This window comes from Pleurodeles waltl, chromosome 2_1 (genome assembly GCF_031143425.1).
Source record: "Pleurodeles waltl isolate 20211129_DDA chromosome 2_1, aPleWal1.hap1.20221129, whole genome shotgun sequence".
Taxonomy (NCBI): domain Eukaryota; kingdom Metazoa; phylum Chordata; class Amphibia; order Caudata; family Salamandridae; genus Pleurodeles; species Pleurodeles waltl.
The window spans coordinates 5,013,494-5,040,456 of record NC_090438.1 but is presented as its reverse complement, the minus strand read 5'-3'; the positions used below and the strand labels follow the sequence as shown (position 1 = coordinate 5,040,456).

General features: G+C 49.4%; 1 long non-coding RNA gene across 2 annotated transcripts in view; it reads left to right on the top strand.

Moving 5' to 3' along the window:
- Positions 1-26,963, top strand: part of LOC138257880 (uncharacterized) — a 275,193-nt gene that overhangs the window by 133,969 nt on the left and 114,261 nt on the right. The window lies entirely within an intron of this gene.

The following is a 26,963-nucleotide window of genomic DNA, read 5'->3' as shown; positions in this document are numbered from 1 at the left end:
ATTTCTTCTGAGCTTCTAGTGCAGAGAGGAGGCAGACTACCCCCACAGCATGCACCACCAGGAAAACAGTCGAGAAGGCGGCAGGATCAGCGTTACAGAGTTGCAGTAGTTGTCTTTGCTACTATGTTGCAGTTTTGCAGGCTTCCAGCGCGGTCAGCAGTCAATTCCTTGGCAGAAGGTGAAGAGAGAGATGCAGAGGAACTCTGATGAGCTCTTGCATTCGTTATCTAACGTTTCCCCAGAGACAGAGACCCTAAATAGCCAGAAAAGAGGGTTTGGCTACCTAGGAGAGAGGATAGGCTAGCAACACCTGAAGGAGCCTATCAGAAGGAGTCTCTGACGTCACCTGGTGGTACTGGCCACTCAGAGCAGTCCAGTGTGCCAGCAGCAGCTCTGTTTCCAAGATGGCAGAGGTCTGGAGCACACTGGAGGAGCTCTGGACACCTCCCAGGGGAGGTGCAGGTCAGGGGAGTGGTCACTCCCCTTTCCTTTGTCCAGTTTCGCGCCAGAGCAGGGCTAAGGGGTCCCTGAACCGGGGTAGACTGGCTTATGCAGAATTGGGCACATCTGTGCCCAAGAAAGCATTTCCAGAGGCTGGGGGAGGCTGTGAGAAGGTAGCCTATTTCTAGCCTTGTTACCCCCACTTTTGGCCTGTTTGTGAGTGTATGTCAGGGTGTTTGTCACTGTTTTCACTGTCTCACTGGGATCCTGATAGCCAGGCCTCAGTGCTCATAGTGAAAACACCATGTTTTCAGTATGGTTGTTATGTGTCACTGGGATCCTGCTAGTCAGGACCCCAGTGCTCATAGGGTTGTGGCCTATATGTATGTGTCACTGGGACCCTGTCACACAGGGCCCCAGTGCTCATAGGTGTGCATGTATATGTTCCCTGTGTGGTGCCTAACTGTCTCACTGAGGCTCTGCTAACCAGAACCTCAGTGGTTATGCTCTCTCATTACTTTCAAATTGTCACTAACAGGCTAGTGACCAATTTTACCAATTTACATTGGCTTACTGGAACACCCTTATAATTCCCTAGTATATGGTACTGAGGTACCCAGGGTATTGGGGTTCCAGGAGATCCCTATGGGCTGCAGCATTTCTTTTGCCACCCATAGGGAGCTCTGACAATTCTTACACAGGCCTGCCACTGCAGCCTGAGTGAAATAACGTCCACGTTATTTCACAGCCATTTTACACTGCACTTAAGTAACTTATAAGTCACCTATATGTCTAACCTTTACCTGGTAAAGGTTAGGTGCAAAGTTACTTAGTGTGAGGGCACCCTGGCACTAGCCAAGGTGCCCCCACATTGTTCAGAGCCAATTCACTGAACTTTGTGAGTGCGGGGACACCATTACACGCGTGCACTACATATAGGTCACTACCTATATGTAGCTTCACCATGGTAACTCCGAATATGGCCATGTAACATGTCTATGATCATGGAATTGCCCCCTCTATGCCATCCTGGCATTGTTGGTACAATTCCATGATCCCAGTGGTCTGTAGCACAGACCCTGGTACTGCCAAACTGCCCTTCCTGGGGTTTCTCTGCAGCTGCTGCTGCTGCCAACCCCTCAGACAGGCAGCTGCCCTCCTGGGGTCCAGCCAGGCCTGGCCCAGGATGGCAGAACAAAGAACTTCCTCTGAGAGAGGGTGTGACACCCTCTCCCTTTGGAAAATGGTGTGAAGGCAGGGGAGGAGTAGCCTCCCCCAGCCTCTGGAAATGCTTTGTTGGGCACAGATGTGCCCAATTCTGCATAAGCCAGTCTACACCGGTTCAGGGACCCCTTAGCCCCTGTTCTGGCGCGAAACTGGACAAAGGAAAGGGGAGTGACCACTCCCCTGACCTGCACCTCCCCTGGGAGGTGTCCAGAGCTCCTCCAGTGTGCTCCAGACCTCTGCCATCTTGGAAACAGAGGTGCTGCTGGCACACTGGACTGCTCTGAGTGGCCAGTGCCACCAGGTGACGTCAGAGACTCCTTGTGATAGGCTCCTTCAGGTGTTAGTAGCCTTTCCTCTCTCCTAGGTAGCCAAACCCTCTTTTCTGGCTATTTAGGGTCTCTGTCTCTGGGGAAACTTCAGATAACGAATGCATGAGCTCAGCCGAGTTCCTCTGCATCTCCCTCTTCACCTTCTGATAAGGAATCGACCGCTGACCGCGCTGGAAGCCTGCAAACCTGCAACATAGTAGCAAAGACGACTACTGCAACTCTGTAACGCTGATCCTGCCGCCTTCTCGACTGTTTTCCTGCTTGTGCATGCTGTGGGGGTAGCCTGCCTCCTCTCTGCACCAGAAGCTCCGAAGAAATCTCCCGTGGGTCGACGGAATCGTCCCCCTGCAACCGCAGGCACCAAAAAGCTGCATCTCCGGTCCCTTGGGTCTCCTCTCAGCACGACGAGCGAGGTCCCACGAATCCAGCGACACCGTCCAAGTGACCCCCACAGTCCAGTGACTCTTCAGCCCAAGTTTGGTGGAGGTAAGTCCTTGCCTCACCTCGCTGGGCTGCATTGCTGGGAACCGCGACTTTGCAAGCTTCTCCGGCCCCTGTGCACTTCCGGCGGAAATCCTGTGTGCACAGCCAAGCCTGGGTCCACGGCACTCTAACCTGCATTGCACGACTTTCTAAGTTGGTCTCCGGCGACGTGGGACTCCTTTGTGCAACTTCGGCGAGCACCGTTTCACGCATCCTCGTAGTGCCTGTTTCTGGCACTTCTCCGGGTGCTACCTGCTTCAGTGAGGGCTCTTTGTCTTGCTCGACGTCCCCTCTCTCTGCAGGTCCAATTTGCGACCTCCTGGTCCCTCCTGGGCCCCAGCAGCGTCCAAAAACGCCAAACGCACGATTTGCGTGTAGCAAGGCTTGTTGGCGTCCATCCGGCGGGAAAACACTTCTGCACGACTCTCCAAGGCGTGGGGGATCCATCCTCCAAAGGGGAAGTCTCTAGCCCTTGTCGTTCCTGCAGTATTCACAGTTCTTCAGCCTAGTAAGAGCTTCTTTGCACCAACCGCTGGCATTTCTTGGGCATCTGCCCATCTCCGAGCTGCTTGTGACTTTTGGACTTGGTCCCCTTGCTCCACAGGTACCTTCAGACAGGAATCCATCGTTGTTGCATTGCTGATTTGTGTTTTCCTTGCATTCTCCCTCTAACACGACTATTTTGTCCTTAGGGGAACTTTGGTGCACTTTGCACTCACTTTTCAGGGTCTTGGGGAGGGTTATTTTTCTAACTCTCACTATTTTCTAATAGTCCCAGCGACCCTCTACAAGGTCACATAGGTTTGGGGTCCATTCGTGGTTCGCATTCCACTTCTGGAGTATATGGTTTGTGTTGCCCCTATCCCTATGTTTCCCCATTGCATCCTATTGTAACTATACATTGTTTGCACTGTTTTCTAAGACTATACTGCATATTTTTGCTATTGTGTATATATATCTTGTGTATATTTCCTATCCTCTTACTGAGGGTACACTCTAAGATACTTTGGCATATTGTCATAAAAATAAAGTACCTTTATTTTTAGTATAACTGTGTATTGTGTTTTCTTATGATATTGTGCAGATGACACTAAGTGGTACTGTAGTAGCTTCACACGTCTCCTAGTTCAGCCTGAGCTGCTTTGCTAAGCTACCATTATCTATCAGCCTAAGCTGCTAGACACCCTATACACTAATAAGGGATAACTGGGCCTGGTGCAAGGTGCAAGTACCCCTTGGTACTCACTACAAGCCAGTCCAGCCTCCTACATTGGTTGTGCAGTGGTGGGATAAGTGCTTGAGACTACTTACCACTCTTGTCATTGTACTTTTCATAAGAGAAAAATATACAAAACAAGGTCAGTGTATATACACATAGCCAAAAAGTTTTGCATTTCCTCTTTTCACTCTTTTCTAAGTGCTGAAAAGTACTACTAAACTTTCAAAAAGTTCTTAAAAGTTTAAAAAGTTTTTTTCTGTCTTTCCAAAAAGTTCTGAAAACTTTTTTCTCTTTTGTCTATCACTTTAACTCTCTCTAAAAATGTCTGGCACAGGCCAAAAAGTTGAACTGTCCAAACTTGCATATGATCACCTTAGCTGGAAAGGAGCAAGGAGTCTCTGCATAGAGAGAGGTTTGAGTGTAGGGAAGAATCCTTCCTTAGAACTGTTAATTAATATGCTTAGAGTACAGGATAAGGCCATAAGTGCCCAATCTGTAGAAAAAGTAGCTAATGGTTCTCAATCTGATCCAGGGACTCCCCCAGGAAAAGGTTCAGGAAAGAAACTTCTCAGCCTGCCCATTACTAGACAGTCTAGCATAGTTGGTACAGAGGTTGAATCACATCATACTGATGATGTGCTCTCACATTATACTGGTAGCCAAGCTGTTAGGGTGCCCTCTGTAAGGGACAGGTCTCCTTCTGTTCATTCCCATCATACCTCTGTATCTAGAAATGTCCCTCCCACCCACCCTGATGACAGATTGTTGGAAAGGGAGCTCAATAGATTGAGAGTGGAGCAAACCAGACTGAAGCTCAAGAAGCAACAGCTGGATTTGGATAGACAGTCTTTAGAAATAGAGAGGGAAAGACAGAAAATGGGTTTAGATACCCATGGTGGCAGCAGCAGTATTCCCCATAGTCATCCTGCAAAAGAGCATGATTCCAGGAATCTGCATAAGATAGTTCCCCCTTATAAGGAGGGGGATGACATTAACAAGTGGTTTGCTGCACTTGAGAGGGCCTGTGTTGTACAGGATGTCCCTCAAAGGCAGTGGGCTGCTATCCTATGGCTATCATTTAGTGGAAAGGGTAGGGATAGACTCCTTACTGTGAAAGAAAATGATGCCAATAATTTTACAGTTCTTAAGAATGCACTCCTGGATGGTTATGGCTTAACCACTGAACAGTACAGGATAAAGTTCAGAGAGACCAAAAAGGAGTCTTCACAAGACTGGGTTGATTTCATTGACCATTCAGTGAAGGCCTTGGAGGGGTGGTTACATGGCAGTAAAGTCACTGATTATGAAAGCCTGTATAACACAATCCTGAGAGAGCATATACTTAATAATTGTGTGTCTGATTTGTTGCACCAGTACTTGGTGGACTCTGATCTGACCTCTCCCCAAGAATTGGGAAAGAAGGCAGACAAATGGGTCAGAACAAGAGTGAACAGAAAAGTTCATACAGGGGGTGACAAAGATGGCAATAAGAAGAAAGATGGTGAAAAATCTCAAGATAAGCATGGGGATAAGGGTAAAACCAAAGATCCCACTTCAAATCTTAAACACTCTTCAGAGGGTGGGGATAAAACAAAGTCTTCCTCTTCTTCCCAACCTGCACACATTAAAAAGCCTTGGTGCTTTGTGTGTAAAAACAGAGGCCATAGGCCAGGGGATAAGTCCTGTCCAGGTAAACCCCCTGAGCCTACCACCACTAATACATCAAGCTCTAGTGCCCCTAGCAGTAGTGGTACTAGTGGTGGGACTGCTGGCAACAGTCAAGCAAAGGGTGTAGTTGGGTTCACTTATGGGTCCATAGTGGAAACTGATGTAATCAGTCCCAAGACAGTTTCTGTCACACCTAGTGGCACTGGCCTTGCCACACTGGCTGCTTGTCCCCTTACAATGGATAAGTACAGGCAGACAGTTGCAATAAATGGTGTTGAGGCCTTGGCCTACAGGGACACAGGTGCCAGTTTCACTTTGGTGACTGAAAACCTAGTGCCTCCTGAACAACACATCATTGGACAACAGTATAAGATTATTGATGTCCATAACTCCACTAAGTTTCTTCCCTTAGCTATAATTCAGTTTAGTTGGGGTGGAGTTACTGGCCCTAAGCAGGTGGTGGTATCACCTAGCTTACCTGTAGACTGTCTCTTAGGTAATGACCTAGAGGCCTCAGGTTGGGCTGATGTAGAGTTTTATGCCCATGCAGCCATGCTGGGCATCCCTGAGGAATTGTTCCCTCTCATTTCTACTGAAATGAAAAAGCAAAGGAGAGAAGGCCTGAAAACTCAGGATCCCTCTCCATCAACAGGTAAAAAGGGTATCACAGTATCCCCTAACCACCCTACCATTCAGGATACCATTCCTGTGGTGGGAGAAACCTCTCCTGGGGTGGCACCTGTTCCAAGGGAATCATCAGCTGGCATAGCTGGACTCCCTGAGGTAGAAGTACCTCTCTGTGGGATAACTAACATTGGTGACAAAAAGAACACCATTTTAGTTAACATGGAGCATCCCTCCAACCCTCCCAGAGAAACTTTAGTGCAGAAACCCTGTACTGCCTCACAACACTTAGGACAGCATCCCTGCCCTAGTGTGGAGCTCATAGGACAGCATCCCTGCCCTGCTCCAACTCAAGAGAAACAGCATCCCTGTTCCCTCTTCCAGCCAAATGGACAAAGTTTTTGCCCAGCTATGGCTTTACTGAGACAGCATCCCTGTCTGGCATTTCCATCATTACAAATAGGTTCAGTGGATAATTCCCACTGCTCTAAACTAAAACTTACTAATAGAAACTCTGAAAATACATCTTCACATTGTTGGTTAGCTAAAAAACTTCAAACAGGGTGGTTTACATCCCCACAGGGAAGTAACCATATAGTGGATGATAAAGGGAGTAACCAGTCTATTGCAGAGCTACTCTCTACTTATCACCACTTAGACAATAAAGTCTCAACTGGCCAAGGTTAGCCTTATTGTCCTTCGTTTGGGGGGGGGGTTGTGTGAGAAGGTAGCCTCTTTCTAGCCTTGTTACCCCCACTTTTGGCCTGTTTGTGAGTGTATGTCAGGGTGTTTGTCACTGTTTTCACTGTCTCACTGGGATCCTGATAGCCAGGCCTCAGTGCTCATAGTGAAAACACCATGTTTTCAGTATGGTTGTTATGTGTCACTGGGATCCTGCTAGTCAGGACCCCAGTGCTCATAGGGTTGTGGCCTATATGTATGTGTCACTGGGACCCTGTCACACAGGGCCCCAGTGCTCATAGGTGTGCATGTATATGTTCCCTGTGTGGTGCCTAACTGTCTCACTGAGGCTCTGCTAACCAGAACCTCAGTGGTTATGCTCTCTCATTACTTTCAAATTGTCACTAACAGGCTAGTGACCAATTTTACCAATTTACATTGGCTTACTGGAACACCCTTATAATTCCCTAGTATATGGTACTGAGGTACCCAGGGTATTGGGGTTCCAGGAGATCCCTATGGGCTGCAGCATTTCTTTTGCCACCCATAGGGAGCTCTGACAATTCTTACACAGGCCTGCCACTGCAGCCTGAGTGAAATAACGTCCACGTTATTTCACAGCCATTTTACACTGCACTTAAGTAACTTATAAGTCACCTATATGTCTAACCTTTACCTGGTAAAGGTTAGGTGCAAAGTTACTTAGTGTGAGGGCACCCTGGCACTAGCCAAGGTGCCCCCACATTGTTCAGAGCCAATTCACTGAACTTTGTGAGTGCGGGGACACCATTACACGCGTGCACTACATATAGGTCACTACCTATATGTAGCTTCACCATGGTAACTCCGAATATGGCCATGTAACATGTCTATGATCATGGAATTGCCCCCTCTATGCCATCCTGGCATTGTTGGTACAATTCCATGATCCCAGTGGTCTGTAGCACAGACCCTGGTACTGCCAAACTGCCCTTCCAGGGGTTTCTCTGCAGCTGCTGCTGCTGCCAACCCCTCAGACAGGCAGCTGCCCTCCTGGGGTCCAGCCAGGCCTGGCCCAGGATGGCAGAACAAAGAACTTCCTCTGAGAGAGGGTGTGACACCCTCTCCCTTTGGAAAATGGTGTGAAGGCAGGGGAGGAGTAGCCTCCCCCAGCCTCTGGAAATGCTTTGTTGGGCACAGATGTGCCCAATTCTGCATAAGCCAGTCTACACCGGTTCAGGGACCCCTTAGCCCCTGCTCTGGCGCGAAACTGGACAAAGGAAAGGGGAGTGACCACTCCCCTGACCTGCACCTCCCCTGGGAGGTGTCCAGAGCTCCTCCAGTGTGCTCCAGACCTCTGCCATCTTGGAAACAGAGGTGCTGCTGGCACACTGGACTGCTCTGAGTGGCCAGTGCCACCAGGTGACGTCAGAGACTCCTTGTGATAGGCTCCTTCAGGTGTTAGTAGCCTTTCCTCTCTCCTAGGTAGCCAAACCCTCTTTTCTGGCTATTTAGGGTCTCTGTCTCTGGGGAAACTTCAGATAACGAATGCATGAGCTCAGCCGAGTTCCTCTGCATCTCCCTCTTCACCTTCTGATAAGGAATCGACCGCTGACCGCGCTGGAAGCCTGCAAACCTGCAACATAGTAGCAAAGACGACTACTGCAACTCTGTAACGCTGATCCTGCCGCCTTCTCGACTGTTTTCCTGCTTGTGCATGCTGTGGGGGTAGCCTGCCTCCTCTCTGCACCAGAAGCTCCGAAGAAATCTCCCGTGGGTCGACGGAATCGTCCCCCTGCAACCGCAGGCACCAAAAAGCTGCATCTCCGGTCCCTTGGGTCTCCTCTCAGCACGACGAGCGAGGTCCCACGAATCCAGCGACACCGTCCAAGTGACCCCCACAGTCCAGTGACTCTTCAGCCCAAGTTTGGTGGAGGTAAGTCCTTGCCTCACCTCGCTGGGCTGCATTGCTGGGAACCGCGACTTTGCAAGCTTCTCCGGCCCCTGTGCACTTCCGGCGGAAATCCTGTGTGCACAGCCAAGCCTGGGTCCACGGCACTCTAACCTGCATTGCACGACTTTCTAAGTTGGTCTCCGGCGACGTGGGACTCCTTTGTGCAACTTCGGCGAGCACCGTTTCACGCATCCTCGTAGTGCCTGTTTCTGGCACTTCTCCGGGTGCTACCTGCTTCAGTGAGGGCTCTTTGTCTTGCTCGACGTCCCCTCTCTCTGCAGGTCCAATTTGCGACCTCCTGGTCCCTCCTGGGCCCCAGCAGCGTCCAAAAACGCCAAACGCACGATTTGCGTGTAGCAAGGCTTGTTGGCGTCCATCCGGCGGGAAAACACTTCTGCACGACTCTCCAAGGCGTGGGGGATCCATCCTCCAAAGGGGAAGTCTCTAGCCCTTGTCGTTCCTGCAGTATTCACAGTTCTTCAGCCTAGTAAGAGCTTCTTTGCACCAACCGCTGGCATTTCTTGGGCATCTGCCCATCTCCGAGCTGCTTGTGACTTTTGGACTTGGTCCCCTTGCTCCACAGGTACCTTCAGACAGGAATCCATCGTTGTTGCATTGCTGATTTGTGTTTTCCTTGCATTCTCCCTCTAACACGACTATTTTGTCCTTAGGGGAACTTTGGTGCACTTTGCACTCACTTTTCAGGGTCTTGGGGAGGGTTATTTTTCTAACTCTCACTATTTTCTAATAGTCCCAGCGACCCTCTACAAGGTCACATAGGTTTGGGGTCCATTCGTGGTTCGCATTCCACTTCTGGAGTATATGGTTTGTGTTGCCCCTATCCCTATGTTTCCCCATTGCATCCTATTGTAACTATACATTGTTTGCACTGTTTTCTAAGACTATACTGCATATTTTTGCTATTGTGTATATATATCTTGTGTATATTTCCTATCCTCTTACTGAGGGTACACTCTAAGATACTTTGGCATATTGTCATAAAAATAAAGTACCTTTATTTTTAGTATAACTGTGTATTGTGTTTTCTTATGATATTGTGCAGATGACACTAAGTGGTACTGTAGTAGCTTCACACGTCTCCTAGTTCAGCCTGAGCTGCTTTGCTAAGCTACCATTATCTATCAGCCTAAGCTGCTAGACACCCTATACACTAATAAGGGATAACTGGGCCTGGTGCAAGGTGCAAGTACCCCTTGGTACTCACTACAAGCCAGTCCAGCCTCCTACAGAGGCTACTCCTCCCCTGCCTTCACACCATTTTCCAAAGGGAGAGGGTGTAACACCCTCTCTCAGAGGAAGTCCTTTGTTCTGCCATCCTGGGACAAGCCTGGCTTGACCCCAGGGGGGCAGAAACCTGTCTGAGGGGTTGGCAGCAGCAGCAGCTGCAGTGAAACCCCAGGAAAGGCAGTTTGGCAGTACCAGGGTCTGTGCTACAGACCACTGGGATCATGGGATTGTGCCAACTATGCCAGGATGGCATAGAGGGGGCAATTCCATGATCATAGACATGTTACATGCCCATATTCGGAGTTACCATTGTGAAGCTACATATTGGTAGTGACCTGTATGTAGTGCTCGCGTGTAATGGTGTCCAATCACTCACAAAGTCCGGGGAATTGGCCCTGAACAATGTGGGGGCACCTTGGCTAGTGCCAGGGTGCCCTCACACTAAGTAACTTTGCACCTAACCTTTACCAGGTAAAGGTTAGACATATAGGTGACTTATAAGTTACTTAAGTGCAGTGTAAAATGGCTGTGAAATAACGTGGACGTTATTTCACTCAGGCTGCAGTGGCAGGCCTGTGTAAGAATTGTCAGAGCTCCCTATGGGTGGCAAAAGAAATGCTGCAGCCCATAGGGATCTCCTGGAACCCCAATACCCTGGGTACCTCAGTACCATATACTAGGGAATTTTAAGGGTGTTCCAGTAGCCAATGTAAATTGGTAAAATTGGTCACTAGCCTGTTAGTGACAATTTGAAAGATATGAGAGAGCATAACCACTGAGGTTCTGGTTAGCAGAGCCTCAGTGAGACATTTAGGCACCACACAGGGAACACATACATATAGGCTACAAACTTAAGAGCACTGGGGTCCTGACTAGCAGGGTCCCAGTGACACATAACAAACATACTGAACACATAGGGTTTTCACTATGAGCGCTGGGCCCTGGCTAGCAGGATCCCAGTGAGACAGTGAAAACACCCTGACATACACTCACAAACAGGCCAAAAGTGGGGGTAACAAGGCTAGAAAGAGGCTACTTTCTCAAACAACCGCCCCCCCCCAAACGAAGGACAATAAGGCTAACCTTGGCCAGTTGAGACTTTATTGTCTAAGTGGTGATAAGTAGAGAGTAGCTCTGCAATAGGCTGGTTACTCCCTTTATCATCCACTATATGGTTACTTCCCTGTGGGGATGTAAACCACCCTGTTTGAAGTTTTTTAGCTAACCAACAATGTGAAGATGTATTTTCAGAGTTTCTATCAGTAAGTTTTAGTTTAGAGCAGTGGGAATTATCCACTGAACCTATTTGTAATGATGGAAATGCCAGACAGGGATGCTGTCTCAGTAAAGCCATAGCTGGGCAAAAACTTTGTCCATATGGCTGGAAGAGAGAACAGGGATGCTGTTTCTCTTGAGTTGGAGCAGGGCAGGGATGCTGTCCTATGAGCTCCACACTAGGGCAGGGATGCTGTCCTAAGTGTTGTGAGGCAGTGCAGAGTTTCTGCACTAAAGTTTCTCTGGGAGGGTTGGAGGGATGCTCCATGTTAACTAAAATGGTGCTATTTTTCTCCCCAATGTTAGTTATCCCACAGAGAGGTACTTCTACCTCAGGGAGTCCAGCTTTGCCAACTGATGATTCCCTTGGAACAGGTGCCACCCCAGGAGAGGTTTCTCCCACCACAGGAATGGTATCCTGAATGGTAGGGTGGTTAGGGGATACTGTGATACCCTTTTTACCTGTTGATGGAGAGGGATCCTGAGTTTTCAGGCCTTCTCTCCTTTGCTTTTTCATTTCAGTAGAAATGAGAGGGAACAATTCCTCAGGGATGCCCAGCATGGCTGCATGGGCATAAAACTCTACATCAGCCCAACCTGAGGCCTCTAGGTCATTACCTAAGAGACAGTCTACAGGTAAGCTAGGTGATACCACCACCTGCTTAGGGCCAGTAACTCCACCCCAACTAAACTGAATTATAGCTAAGGGAAGAAACTTAGTGGAGTTATGGACATCAATAATCTTATACTGTTGTCCAATGATGTGTTGATCAGGGTGCACTAGGTTTTCAGTCACCAAAGTGATACTGGCACCTGTGTCCCTGTAGGCCAAGGCCTCAACACCATTTATTGAAACTGTCTGCCTGTACTTATCCATTGTAAGGGGACAAGCAGCCAGTGTGGCAAGGCCAATGCCACTAGGTGTGACAGAAACTGTCTTGGGAGTGACTACCCCAGTTTCTACTATGGACCCATAAGTGAACCCAACTACACCCTTAACTTGGCTGTTGCCAGCAGTCCCACCACTAGTACCACTACTGCTATGGGCACTAGAGCTTGATGTATTAGTGGTGGTAGGCTCAGGGTGTTTACCTGGACAGGACTTATCCCCTGGCCAAGGGCCTCTATTTTTACACACAAAGCACCAAGGCTTTTTAAATTGTGTAGGTTGAGAAGAAGAGGAAGAATTTGTTTTATCCCCACCCCCTGAAGAGTGTTTAAGATTTGAAGTGGGATCTTTGGTTTTACCCTTGTCCCCATGCTTATCTTGAGATTTTTCACCATCTTTCTTCGTATTGTTCTCTTTGTCACCACCTGTATGAACTTTTCTGTTCACCCTTCTTCTGACCCATTTGTCTGCCTTCTTTCCCAATTCTTGGGGAGAGGTCAGATCAGAGTCCACCAAGTACTGGTGCAACAAATCAGTCACACAATTATTAAGAATATGCTCTCTCAGGATCAAGTTATACAGGCTGTCATAATCAGTAACTTTACTGCCATGTAACCACCCCTCCAAGGCCTTCACTGAATGGTCAATGAAATCAACCCAGTCTTGTGAAGACTCCTTTTTGGTCTCTCTGAAATTTATCCTGTATTGTTCAGTGGTTAAGCCATAACCATCCAGGAGTGCATTCTTAAGAACTGTAAAATTATTGGCATCACTTTCTTTCACAGTAAGGAGCCTATCCCTACCTTTTCCACTAAATGATAGCCATAGGATAGCAGCCCACTGCCTTTGAGGGACATCCTGTACAACACAGGCCCTCTCAAGTGCAGCAAACCACTTGTTAATGTCATCCCCCTCCTTATAAGGGGGAACTATCTTGTGCAGATTCCTGGAATCATGCTCTTTTACAGGATGACTATGGAGAATACTGCTGCTGCCACCATGGCTATCTAAACCCAACTTCTGTCTTTCCTTCTCTAGTTCAAAAGACTGTCTATCCAAATCCAGCTGTTGCTTTTTACGCTTCAGTCTGGTTTGTTCCACTCTCAACTTGTTGAGTTCCCTTTCTAACATTCTGTCATCAGGGTTGGTGGGAGGGACATTCTTAGACACAGAGGTATGATTGGAATGAACAGAAGGAAACCTGTCCCTTACAGAAGCGACCCTAGCAGCTTGGCTGACAGTGTAATGTGAGAGCACATCATCTGTATGATGTGACTCCACCTCAGTACCAACTATGCTAGACTGTCTAGTAATGGGCAGGCTAAGAAGTTTCTTTCCTGAACCTTTTCCTGGGGGAGTCCCTGGATCAGATTTGGAACCATTTGCTACTTTTTCAACAGATGTGGCCCCTTTGGCCTTATCTTGTTCTCTAAGCATATTAAGCAACAATTCCAAGGAAGGATTCTTCCCTACACTCAAACCTCTCTCTACACAGAGACTCCTTGCTCCTTTCCAGCTAAGGTGGTCATATGCAAGTTTGGACAGATCAACATTTTGGCCTGTGCCAGACATTTTTAGAGAGAGTTAAAGTGATAGAAAAAGAGAAAAAAGTTTTTAGAACTTTTTGGAAAGACAGAAAAAAACTTTTAAAACTTTTAAGAACTTTTTGAAAGTTTAGAAGTACTTTTCAGCACTTTAGAAAACAGTGAAAAGAGGAAATGCAAAACTTTTTAGCTATGTGTACACACACTGAACTTGTTTTGTATATTTTTCCCTTATGAAAAGTACAATGGCAAGAGTGGTAAGTAGTCTCAAAGCACTTATCCCACCGCAGCACAACCAATGTAGGAGGCTGGACTGGCTTGTAGTGAGTACCAAGGGGTACTTACACCTTGCACCAGGCCCAGGTATCCCTTATAAGTGTATAGGGTGTCTAGCAGCTTAGGCTGATAGATAATGGTAGCTTAGCAGAGCAGCTTAGGCTGAACTAGGAGACGTGTGAAGCTACTACAGTACCACAAGTGTCACTTGCACAATATCATAAGAAAACACAATACACAGTTATACTAAAAATAAAGGTACTTTATTTTTATTACAATATGCCAAAGTATCTCAGAGTGTATCCTCAGAGTGAGGATAGCAAATATACACAAGTTATATGTACACAGTACTAAAAATATGCAGTATAGTCTTAGAAAACAGTGCAAACAATGTATAGTTACAATAGGATGCAATGGAGACACATAGGGATAGGGGCAACACAAACCATATACTCCAAAAGTGGAATGCGAACCACGAATGGACCCCAAACCTATGTGACCTTGTAGAGGGTCGCTGGGACTATTAGAAAATAGTGAGAGTTAGAAAAATAGCCCTCCCCCAGACCCTGAAAAGTGAGTGCAAAGTGCACTAAAGTTCCCCCAAGGACAAAGAAGTAATTATAGAGGAATAATGCAGGAAAGACACAAACCAACAGTGCAACAACAGTGGATTTCCAATCTAGGGTACCTGTGGAACAAGGGGACCAAGTCCAAAAGTCACAAGCAAGTCGGAGATGGGCAAATGTCCAGGAAATGCCAGCTGTGGGTGCAAAGAAGCTTCTACTGGACAGAAGAAGCTGAGGTTTCTGCAGGAACGAAAAGGGCTAGAGACTTCCCCTTTGGAGGACGGATCCCGCTCGTCGTGGAGAGTTGTGCAGAAGTGTTTTCCGCCGATAGAAAGCCAACAAGCCTTGCTAGCTGCAAATCGTGTCGTTAGCGTTTTTGGATGCTGCTGTGGCCCAGGAGGGACCAGGAGGTCGCAAATTGGACCAAGAGGTAGAGGGGAAATCACGCAAGAGAAGGAGCCCTCTTAACAGCAGGTAGCACCCGGAGAAGTGCCAGAAACAGGCACTACAAGGATGCGTGAAACGGTGCTCACCCGAAGTTACACAAAGGAGTCCCACGTCGCCGGAGACCAACTTAGAAAGTCGTGCAATGCAGGTTAGAGTGCCGTGGACCCAGGCTTGGCTGTGCACAAAGGATTTCTGCCGGAAGTGCACAGGGGCTGGAGAAGTTGCAAAAGTCACGGTTACCAACAATGCAGTCTGGCGTGTGGAGGCAAGGACTTACCTCCACCAAACTTGGACTGAAGAGTCACTGGATTGTTGGAGTCACTTGGACAGAGTTGCTGGATTCAAGGGACATCGCTCGTCGTGCTGAAAGGAGACCCAAGGGACCGGTAATGCAGCTTTTTGGTGCCTGCGGTTGCAGGGGGAAGATTCCGTCGACCCACGGGAGATTTCTTCAGAGCTTCTAGTGCAGAGAGGAGGCAGACTACCCCCACAGCATGCACCACCAGGAAAACAGTCGAGAAGGCGGCCGGATCAGCGTTACAGAGTTGCAGTAGTCGTCTTTGCTACTATGTTGCAGTTTTGCAGGCTTCCAGCGCGGTCAGCAGTCGATTCCTTGGCAGAAGGTGAAGAGAGAGATGCAGAGGAACTCTGATGAGCTCTTGCATTCGTTATCTGAAGTTTCCCCAGAGACAGAGACCCTAAATAGCCAGAAAAGAGGGTTTGGCTACCTAGGAGAGAGGATAGGCTACTAACACCTGAAGGAGCCTATCAGAAGGAGTCTCTGACGTCACCTGGTGGCACTGGCCACTCAGAGCAGTCCAGTGTGCCAGCAGCACCTTTGTTTCCAAGATGGCAGAGGTCTGGAGCACACTGGAGGAGCTCTGGACACCTCCCAGGGGAGGTGCAGGTCAGGGGAGTGGTCACTCCCCTTTCCTTTGTCCAGTTTCGCGCCAGAGCAGGGCTAAGGGGTCCCTGAACCGGTGTAGACTGGCTTATGCAGAATTGGGCACATCTGTGCCTAAGAAAGCATTTCCAGAGGCTGGGGGAGGCTACTCCTCCCCTGTCTTCACACCATTTTCCAAAGGGAGAGGGTGTAACACCCTCTCTCAGAGTAAGTCCTTTGTTCTGCCATCCTGGGACAAGCCTGGCTTGACCCCAGGGGGGCAGAAACCTGTCTGAGGGGTTGGCAGCAGCAGCAGCTGCAGTGAAACCCCAGGAAAGGCAGTTTGGCAGTACCAGGGTCTGTGCTACAGACCACTGGGATCATGGGATTGTGCCAACTATGCCAGGATGGCATAGAGGGGGCAATTCCATGATCATAGACATGTTACATGGCCATATTCGGAGTTACCATTGTGAAGCTACATATAGGTAGTGACCTATATGTAGTGCACGCGTGTAATGGTGTCCCCGCACTCACAAAGTCCGGGGAATTGGCCCTGAATAATGTGGGGGCACCTTGGCTACTGCCAGGGTGCCCTCACACTAAGTAACCTAGCACCTAACCTTTACCAGGTAAAGGTTAGACATATAGGTGACTTATAAGTTACTTTAGTCCAGTGCTAACCTGCTAACCAGAACCTCAGTGGTTATGCTCTCTCATTTCTTTCAAATTGTCACTAACAGGCTAGTGACCAATTTTCCCAATTTACATTGGCTTACTGGAACACCCTTATAATTCCCTAGTATATGGTACTGAGGTACCCAGGGTATTGGGGTTCCAGGAGATCCCTATGGGCTGTAGCATTTCTTTTGCCACCGATAGGGAGCTCTGACAATTCTTACACAGGCCTGCCACTGCAGCCTGAGTGAAATAACGTCCACGTTATTTCACAGCCATTTACCACTGCACTTAAGTAACTTATAAGTCACCTATATGTCTAACCTTTACCTGGTAAAGGTTAGGTGCAAAGTTACTTAGTGTGAGGGCACACTGGCACTAGCCAAGGTGCCCCCACATTGTTCAGGGCAAATTCCCCGGACTTTGTGAGTGCGGGGACACCATTACACGCGTGCACTACACATAGGTCACTACCTATATGTAGCTTCACAATGGTAACTCCGAATATGGCCATGTAACATGTCTATGATCATGGAATTGCCCCCTCTATGCCATCCTGGCATAGTTGGCACAATCCCATGATCCCAGTGGTCTGTAGCACAGACCCTGGTACTGCCAAACTGCATTTTCAGGGGTTTCACTGCAGCTGCTGCTGCTGCCAACCCCTCAGACAGGTTTCTGCCCTCCTGGGGTCCAGCCAGGCTTTTCCCAGGATGGCAGAACAAAGGACTTCCTCTGAGAGAGGGTGTTACACCCTCTCCCTTTGGAAAATGGTGTGAAGGCAGGGGAGGAGTAGCCTCCCCCAGCCTCTGGAAATGCTTTCATGGGCACATTTGGTGCCCATTTCTGCATAAGCCAGTCTACACCGGTTCAGGGACCCCTTAGCCCTTCTCTGGCGCGAAACTGGACAAAGGAAAGGGGAGTGACCACTCCCCTGACCTGCACCTCCCCTGGGAGGTGTCCAGAGCTCCTCCAGTGTGCTCCAGACCTCTGAAATCTTGGAAACAGAGGTGCTGCTGGCACACTGGACTGCTCTGAGTGGCCAGTGCCACCAGGTGACGTCAGAGACTCCTTCTGATAGGCTCCTTCAGGTGTTGCTAGCCTATCGTCTCTCCTAGGTAGCCAAACCCTCTTTTCTGGCTATTTAGGGTCTCTGCTTTGGGGAATTCCTTAGATAACGAATGCAAGAGCTCATCAGAGTTCCTCTGCATCTCTGTCTTCACCTTCTGCCAAGGAATCGACTGCTGACCGCGCTGGAAGCCTGCAAAACTGCAACAAAGTAGCTAAGACGACTACTGCAACTCTGTAACGCTGATCCTGCCGCCTTCTCGACTGTTTTCCTGGTGGTGCATGCTGTGGGGGTAGTCTGCCTCCTCTCTGCACTAGAAGCTCCGAAGAAATCTCCTGTGGGTCGACGGAATCTTCCCCCTGCAACCGCAGGCACCAAAGAACTACATTACCGGTACTCTGGGTCTCCTCTCAGCACGCACGACGAGCGAGGTCCCTTGATTCCAGCAACTCTGTCCAAGTGACTCCCACAGTCCAGTGACTCTTCAGTCCAAGTTTGGTGGAGGTAAGTCCTTGCCTCCCCAAGCCAGACTGCATTGCTGGGAACCGTGTCTTTTGCAGCTACTCCGGCCTCTGTGCACTTCCGGCGGAAATCCTTTGTGCAGAGCCAAGCCTGGGTCCACGGCACTCTAACCTGCATTGCACGACTTTCTAAGTTGGTCTCCGGCGACGTGGGATTCCTTTGAGCAACTTCGGGTGAGCACCATTTCACTCTTCTTCATAGTGCCTGGTCCGGCACTTCTGCGGGTGCTGCCTGCTTCTGAGAGGGCTCCTTGTCTTGCTCGACGCCCCCTCTGTCCCCAGACGCAATTGGCGACATCCTGGTCTCTCCTGGGCCACAGCAGCATCCAAAATCCCTAACCACACGATTTGCAGCTAGCAAGGCTTGTTGGCGGTGTTTCGGCGGGAAAACACTTCTGCAGGACTCTCCACGGCGTGGGGGATCCATCCTCTAAAGGGGAAGTCTCTAGCCCTTGTCGTTCCTGCAGAATCTTCAGCTTCTACTGTCCAGTAGCAGCTTCTTTGCACTCACAGCTGGCATTTCCTTGGCATCTGCCCATCTCCGACTTGCTTGTGACTTTTGGACTCGGTCCCTTTGTTCCACAGGTACCCTCGACTGGAAATCCACCGTTGTTGCATTGCTGGTTTGTGTCTTTCCTGCAGAATTCCCCTATCACGACTTCTGTGCTCTTTGGGGAACTTTAGTGCACTTTGCATTCACTTTTCAGGGTCTTGGGGTGAGCTATTTTTCTAACCCTCACTATTTTCTAATAGTCCCAGCGACCCTCTACAAGGTCACATAGGTTTGGGGTCCATTTGTGGTTCGCATTCCACTTTTGGAGTATATGGTTTGTGTTTCCCCTATCCCTATGTGTCCCCATTGCATCCTATTGTAACTATACATTGTTTGCACTGTTTTCTAAGACTATACTGCATATTTTTGGTATTGTGTATATATATCTTGTGTATATTTGCTATCCTCATACTGAGGGTACACTCTGAGATACTTTGGCATATTGTCATAAAAATAAAGTACCTTTATTTTTAGTATATTTGTGTATTGTGTTTTCTTATGATATTGTGCAAGTGACACTAGTGGTACTGTAGGAGTTTCACTCGTCTCCTAGTTCAGCCTAAGCTGCTCTGCTAAGCTACCATTATCTATCAGCCTATGCTGCTAGACACCCTATACACTAATAAGGGATAACTGGGCCTGGTACAAGGTGTAAGTACCCCTTGGTACTCACTACAAGCCAGTCCAGCCTCCTACAATTGTGTTTTCTTATGATATTGTGCAAGTGACACTAGTGGTACTGTAGGAGCTTCACTTGTCTCCTAGTTCAGCCTAAGCTGCTCTGCTAAGCTACCATTATCTAACAGCCTAAGCTGCTATACACCCTATACACTAATAAGGGATACCTGGGCCTGGTGCAAGGTGTAAGTACCCCTTGGTACTCACTACAAGCCAGTCCAGCCTCCTACAGTGGGTCACCATTGATGGGCAAAGGGTGGAGGCTCTGCGTGACACAGGAGATAGTATGACTAGTGTCAAGAGTCAGCATGTGTCAGCAGAGCAGATAGTCCCAGATACATTCCACCAGGTCATAGTAACTGACAATCGTGAGAGTCACCAACCGGTGGCTCTGGTTCCCTTTGAGTGGGGGGTGGTCTGTTACTCTGAAAGTAGCTTTGAGTCCTGCCATACCTGGAAGGAGGTAGAGCTCAGATCCCACCTGGAGATGTTAGGTTTGCCTGAGTTGGTCTACATGACCATAGGGTCCATGGCTGCCCGAGTCAAGGACATCTGGAGCCTGGGACAATGGCCCAGACAGCTGCAAAGAGGAAGGGCAAGAGGCATGGGAAACCTGCCTCAGATGTTCCCAAGGTGGTGAAAGGGGCCCCTTAGGAGGAGGAGGCCCCTGAGCCAACTGGAGAGCACATTGCTGACATGGGCAACCTGCCTGAACTTGCTGGCTGGCAAGTAGAGGGTGGGCCAACTAGGGCAGAGTTCTGCAAGGCGCAGAAAGAATGCCCCGCCCTTGAGGGTCTGAGGCGACAGGCCACAGCCCAAGCAGCTGGTACTCACCATATCTACTGGGAGAATTAACTCCTTTACCGTGAGCCTAAGGTTCTGGGCCCTGGGGCAGCGCGTGTGCTGGTGGTCACCCAGTGTTACTGAGCCTTCCTACTGGGTCTGGCTCACGACATTCCCCTGGCATGACATCTGGGGCAAGACAAGACCTTTGACAGGCTTGTCACCCACTTCCATTGGCCTAGAATGAGGGTAGCCTCAGAAAAGTTCTGCAGAGCCTGCCTCACCAGCCAGGCTAGTGGGAAGACAGGGAAAAAGCTTAAAGCTCCCCTGATCCCACTCCCCGTCGTTGGCACCCCCTTTGAAAGGGTGGGCATTGACATTGTTGGTCCCTTGGACCCCAAATCTGCCTTGGGCAACAGGTTTATCGTCTTTTTGGTGGACTATGTCACCTGCTATCCAAAAGCAATCCCTCTGAGAACAGTGACTGCACCGGTGGTGACCTGAGCCCTACTGGGAATAGTTAACCATGTGGGATTCCCTAAAGAAGTTGTGTCTGACAGAGTCACAAACTTCATGTCTGCATACATGAAGTCCATGTAGGATGAGTGTGGGGTGACCTACCGGTTTCCCGCCCCTTATCAGCCTCAATCCAATGGGCTTGTTGAGAGATTCAACAAGACCCTTAAAGGCATGATCAATGGCCTAACTGAAGCCATGAGGCATAAGTGGCACGTCCTCTTGCCATGCCTGCTGTTTGCTTATAGGGAGGTGCCACAGAAAGGGGTGGTGTTCAGCCTCTTTGAACTTCTCTATGGTCACCCTGTCAGTGACCACTAAGCATAGTTAAAGAGGGCTGGGAGAAAGCTCCCAAGATACATTCCCAGGATGTGGTCAGTTGCATGCTGGCCCTCCGCAACCAAACCCAACGCTTCTGGAAGCAGGCCAAGAGTAACCTCGAGGCCAGTCAAGAGATGATGAAGGAATGGTATGACCAGGAGGCCACTCTGGTTGAGTTCTCACCTGGAGACATTGTTTTTGTGAAGGAGCCAGTAGAACCTAGGGCTCTCCAGGACCACTGGTCTGGCCCATTTGAGATTAAGGATCGGAAGGGGAGGCCACTTACCAAGTGGACCTCAAGACCCCTAGGCACCCCCTAAGGGTCCTCCATCATAACAGACTCAAACCTCATATTTGAGAGGTCTGAGGTCAGTATGCTTCTGGTCACAGATGAGGATATGGAAGAGGATAGTGAACCTCTCCCCGACCTCCTCTCTCCCAAAGAAGACAAAGGTTTTCGTAGTTGGACTCTTGGTCTACGCAAGACTGCTGGTTTAAGGATGACACTACTTATGTTTGTAGGCGACTATGCCTATCCTACAACAAGTCGCAGCTGTAGTCCCAACCCTTCCGGCTCACTAGCAACACCTCACCAAAAACCCAAACAGTAAAAGGTGATTTGTGGTAGCCTTTACGCATGGACTTAAAAGTATGACATCTCAGGGAGTGTCGTGGTTAAACGGAGATTACCCCTTTCTCACAGATATATCATGTCTCATCCAAACACAGGCAATAACAAAAATGCAGTTTCCATGGTTTTTATTTAACACAACTGCAATTTGCGATAAGTTGCATGGGCTGAATAGGGCAAGAAACAGAACTGTAAAGAAGAGAGTCATTTTTACAAAGACCCCTACCATCTTGCAATAACATGAAAAGACATAAAGGGGGTCATTCTGACCTCGGCGGTAAAAGGCGCTTACCGCCGGTCAGAAGCCCGCCATAACACCGCCGCGGTCGCGGTAAACCGCCACGGTCATTCTGACCCGCTACCTGAAAACCTCCAAAAACCTGACATCCACAAAAGTCCGCCACACCAAAGGTCAGCGAAAAAATGGCGATGACCAAACCTCCACCGTCACGCCAACACAAATACGCCCATGCCATTCCGACCCACGAATCCACGTGGCGGTCTTTCAGCCGCGGTACTCCATTGGCGGTACACACCGCCGCGCTCAAAATACACACACATTTACAAAACACAACCACATTGGACAATTTGAAATACACACACCTGATACACATATACACACCACTCCCACACACCCAATACAATATAAAACACCCCCCCACATCACCCACAAACCCCTACGACCACAATAGCGAATCTAGGACAGAGAGAGACAGCACTGCTCAGAGTAGACCATCACACAGAGGCAAATCAAAACATCACCCACACAATTACCACACACAAAACACCATACACCACCACACACATTACACTCCACAACACATACAACATCCCTCACCTCATCCACACCACCCCATGGCACCCCAAAGACACCCCAGGTTCTCTGACGCAGAACTCAGGGTCATGGTGGAGGAAATAGTTTGTGTAGAGCCCCAGCTATTCGGGGCACAGGTGCAGCACACCACAATTGCTAGGAAGATGGAGCTATGGCAAAGGATAGTCGACAGGGTCAACGCGGTGGGACAGCATCCACGCAATCGGGATGACATCAGGAAGCGATGGAACGACCTACGGGGGAAGGTGCGTTCCATGGTATCAAGGCACAACATTGCGGTGCAGAAGACTGGCGGCGGACCCCCACCTACTTCCCCAGAATTTACAGCATGGGAGGAGGAAGTCTTGCACATCCTGCATCCTGACGGCCTCGCAGGAGTAGCTGGAGGATTGGACTCTGGTAAGTCAAATCTTAACTACTACTTCCCACCCCCACCCCACCTGCATGCCAGCACATACCCCCACCCTCACCCCCACCCCCATCACACCTACTCCTTGCAAATGGCTCACCATCACAACCCACCCATCCCAACACCAAGCCCTGCATGCGACCACAAACCATGGACACCCATCACCAAAGCATGCCCACTGCACACACACATCACCCCCACAAGCCACCCTCACAAAAGCCCCCACAAGGGAATGCCTGCACTTGGGTACACGGACACCCACCCATCACACGAAATGCCACACACAGAAGCCATAACCATACCCTTATACCCCTGCAGGACCCGAACGCCACCACACCGCCACGGAGGGTACAGAGATGTCCATCCCACCCCCAGAAGAGGCCTCCAGCGATGACAGCAGCTCTGTCTCCCTGGACCCAGATGACCAGCCCGGACCATCGGGGACCTCGGGACAGTCGGTTCCCCTCACACAACCACAGGCCACAGCAGACCTAACCCCCTCTGGGAACACCAGCACAGCTCCCACCCTGCGGGCCCATGCCTCTGTCTCCAGGACACGTCAATCAGCGGTGTGTCCGCCACTACATGGCACCCAGGTTAACCCACCACCCCAACAACAACAGGGACCTGGGGGCAGTGGTAGTGGGCACACGCTCCAGGGGACAGAGGCCCCGGGAAACAGGGGAACTGGGAGGGCAGCTGTGCGACAGGGGGGGGACAGGCCCAGGGAACCCACTCTCCAAGAGGCCCTCACCACCATCATGGGAGCATACCACCACTCCCAGGAGACGATGGCGACGGTACTGGCCAGGTTCCAGGAGATCCAGGCACAGCAGGAGGAACGGTACATGGGGTTCAGAGAGGAACTGAGGAACATTGGTTCCGCAATGGGGACCATCGTCCTGGCCCTTAACCAGATAGTCACCACATTGCAGGACCATGTGGCACCACAAAGGGCCCCTGTCACTAGCCAGGACCAGGAACAGCCTACCACCTCCGCCGGCGCTAGTGGACAGGAGGCCCCCACTCAACGACAGGCCACCAGAACCCCACCTCCTGCTGAAGAACAACCACCCCGCAAGCGGAACCTGAGATCTCACAAGAAGACAGAGTAGGATGCCAAGACCCCCGCCAACATAAGATACCCCCTGATGTCATCCCACTGTCCCACATTGTCACCCTGTCCAACCTTAAACTGCCCCTGCTCCATCCTTCCACAGGCATATGGACAATGCACATGTCAGACTGAGAACTGGACTCTGCCATGGACATTACTCCACCCCCACCCATCACCGTTTTACAATCATGTACCTATATGTAGCACTTGGAATAAATCACTTATTGCACTTAAAATAACAGGAGTCTGCTTGTATTTTTCAAAAATGTATTACACATAACGGTGCAATTATGTTCTGTTACATTGTGATGACAACATACCAATGACAATAAGCTGTAGTCCATGGGCAAAGAAAGCAGAAGTCACGCAGTTGGTCATACAGCTCTGAAAAGGGAAGGGAAAGTCACAATTCAGTTAAAAGGAACTGGGGGGAAACACAGATAGTAGAGACGCAGGAGGCCTTAAGTAAATGTGAAATGGCGTGGTTGATTCTTACCTGTGTGCTACTGAAAATATTGTTGTATGACTGTATCCCTGTTGTCCGTGTCGTCCCCGTCGTCTTCCTCCTCTTCACTCTCCACAGGCTCCACAGCTGCTACAACACCACCATCTGGACCATCCTCCTGCACAAAAGGCACCTGGCGTCGCAAAGCAAGAATGTGAAGCATACAGCAGGCCACGATGATATGGCACACCTTCTTTGGTGAGTACATTAGGGATCCACCTGTCATATGCAGGCACCTAAACCTGGCTTTCAGGAGGCCGAAGGTCCTTTCTATTATCCTCCTAGTTCGCCCATGGGCCTCATTGTACCGTTCCTCTGCCCTGGTCCGGGGATTCCTCACTGGGGTCAATAGCCAGGAGAGGTTGGGGTAACCAGAGTCACCTAATAACCACACACGGTGTCTCTGTAGCTGTTCCATCACATAAGGGATGCTGCTATTTCGCATAACATACGCGTCATGCACTGACCCAGGGAACTTGGCATTTACATGGGAGATGTACTGGTCAGCCAAACAGACCACCTGGACATTCATAGAATGATAACTTTTTCTGTTTCTGTACACCTGCTCACTTTCATTGGGGGGAACCAAAGCCACATGGGTCCCATCAATGGCACCAATGATGTTGGGGATATGTCCAAGGGCATAGAAATCACCCTTCACTGTAGCCAAATCATCCTCCTCAGGGAAAACAATGTAGTACCGCATGTATTTCATCACGGCAGACAACAGTCTGGACAAAACCTTAGAAAACATAGGCTGAGACATCCCTGATGACATGGACACTGTTGTCTGAAAAGACCCACTTGCTAAAAAATGGAGTACTGACAGAACCTGCACCAGAGGGGGAATCCCTGTGGGTTGGCGGATGGGGGACATCAGGTCTGGCTCCAGCTGGGCACACAGTTCATGTATAGTGGCTCTGTCAAGTCTGTATCGAAGTATAATATGTCGTTCTTCCATTGTCGACAGGTCCACCAGCGGTCGGTACACGGGATGATTCATCCTTCTCCTCGCAAGTCCCAGCGGACGGTGCCTAGGAAGGAAATCATGGAGTACAGAGTCAAGCAACCCACAGGTTCGTTCACACAGCTTGCACAGTAAAAGATTCGCAATGCAGTTAAAGGCGTGTATGCGTGGAAAATGCACGGGCTAGGCCTGTGTGACGGAGTAGAAATTAAGCCATGTGGCCCTTTAAAATGGCGGCTGCCTGACCTGTGAAGTGTGACAATGGGATGTGAGGTCAATGCGCTGGCGTGGCACACCGTGGCGGTAGGTGGTCGAAGACCGCGGTGCGAAGCCGCATTGGTTAACATTGCACCCTATGGGTTTCAGGAGCCAATGACGATGTGCGCCGGCGGTCGCGGTACGCACCGCCGCGGGTGTGACCGCCATTTTCTATCTGATTAATCACTCGAGATCTGATCATCCACAGGAGAGGACCTATACTGCAAGTGCTGCTGTGACCTCGGTCTGGGAGATACTATGGCTGCTGCGACTGGGGAAAGAGCCCCTGCCTTCACTTCAGAAGAGTTGGAGAAACTTGTTGATGGGGTCCTCCCCCAGTATGCGCTACTCTACGGTCCTCAAGACCAACAGGTAAGTACACTGGGTGCACGTTGAATGGGCAATGCCTGTGTTGAGTGGGGTGGATGTAAGATGGTGGGGAGGGGAGCGAATGAGGAGTGTAACGCACGACAGATGAGAACATGTGCCACATGGCAAGGTTAGGGAGGGGGGGTGTAGGAGGCTGGACTGGCTTGTAGTGAGTACCAAGGGGTACTTACACCTTGCACCAGGCCCAGGTATCCCTTATTAGTGTATAGGGTGTCTAGCAGCTTAGGCTGATAGATAATGGTAGCTTAGCAGAGCAGCTTAGGCTGAACTAGGAGACATGTGAAGCTACTACAGAACCACAAGTGTCACTTGCACAATATCATAAGAAAACACAATACACAGTTATACTAAAAATAAAGGTACTTTATTTTTATGACAATATGCCAAAGTATCTCAGAGTGTACCCTCAGAGTGAGGATAGCAAATATACACAAGTTATATGTACACAGTACTAAAAATATGCAGTATAGTCTTAGAAAACAGTGCAAACAATGTATAGTTACAATAGGATGCAATGGGGACACATAGGGATAGGGGCAACACAAACCATATACTCCAAAAGTGGAATGCGAACCACGAATGGACCCCAAACCTATGTGACCTTGTAGAGGGTCGCTGGGACTATTAGAAAATAGTGAGAGTTAGAAAAATAGCCCTCCACAAGACCCTGAAAAGTGAGTGCAAAGTGCACTGAAGTTCCCCAGAAGACAAAGAAGTCGTGATAGAGGAATAATGCAGGAAAGACACCAACCAACAATGCAACAACTATGGATTTCCAATCTAGGGTACCTGTGGAACAAGGGGACCAAGTCCAAAAGTCACAAGCAAGTCGGAGATGGGCAAATGCCCAGGAAATGCCAGCTGTGGGTGCAAAGGTGCTTCTACTGGACAGAAGAAGCAAAGGTTTCTGCAGGAACAAAAAGGGCTAGAGACTTCCCCTTTGGTGGACGGATCCCACTCGCCGTGGAAAGTCGTGCAGAAGTGTTTCCCTACCGAAAG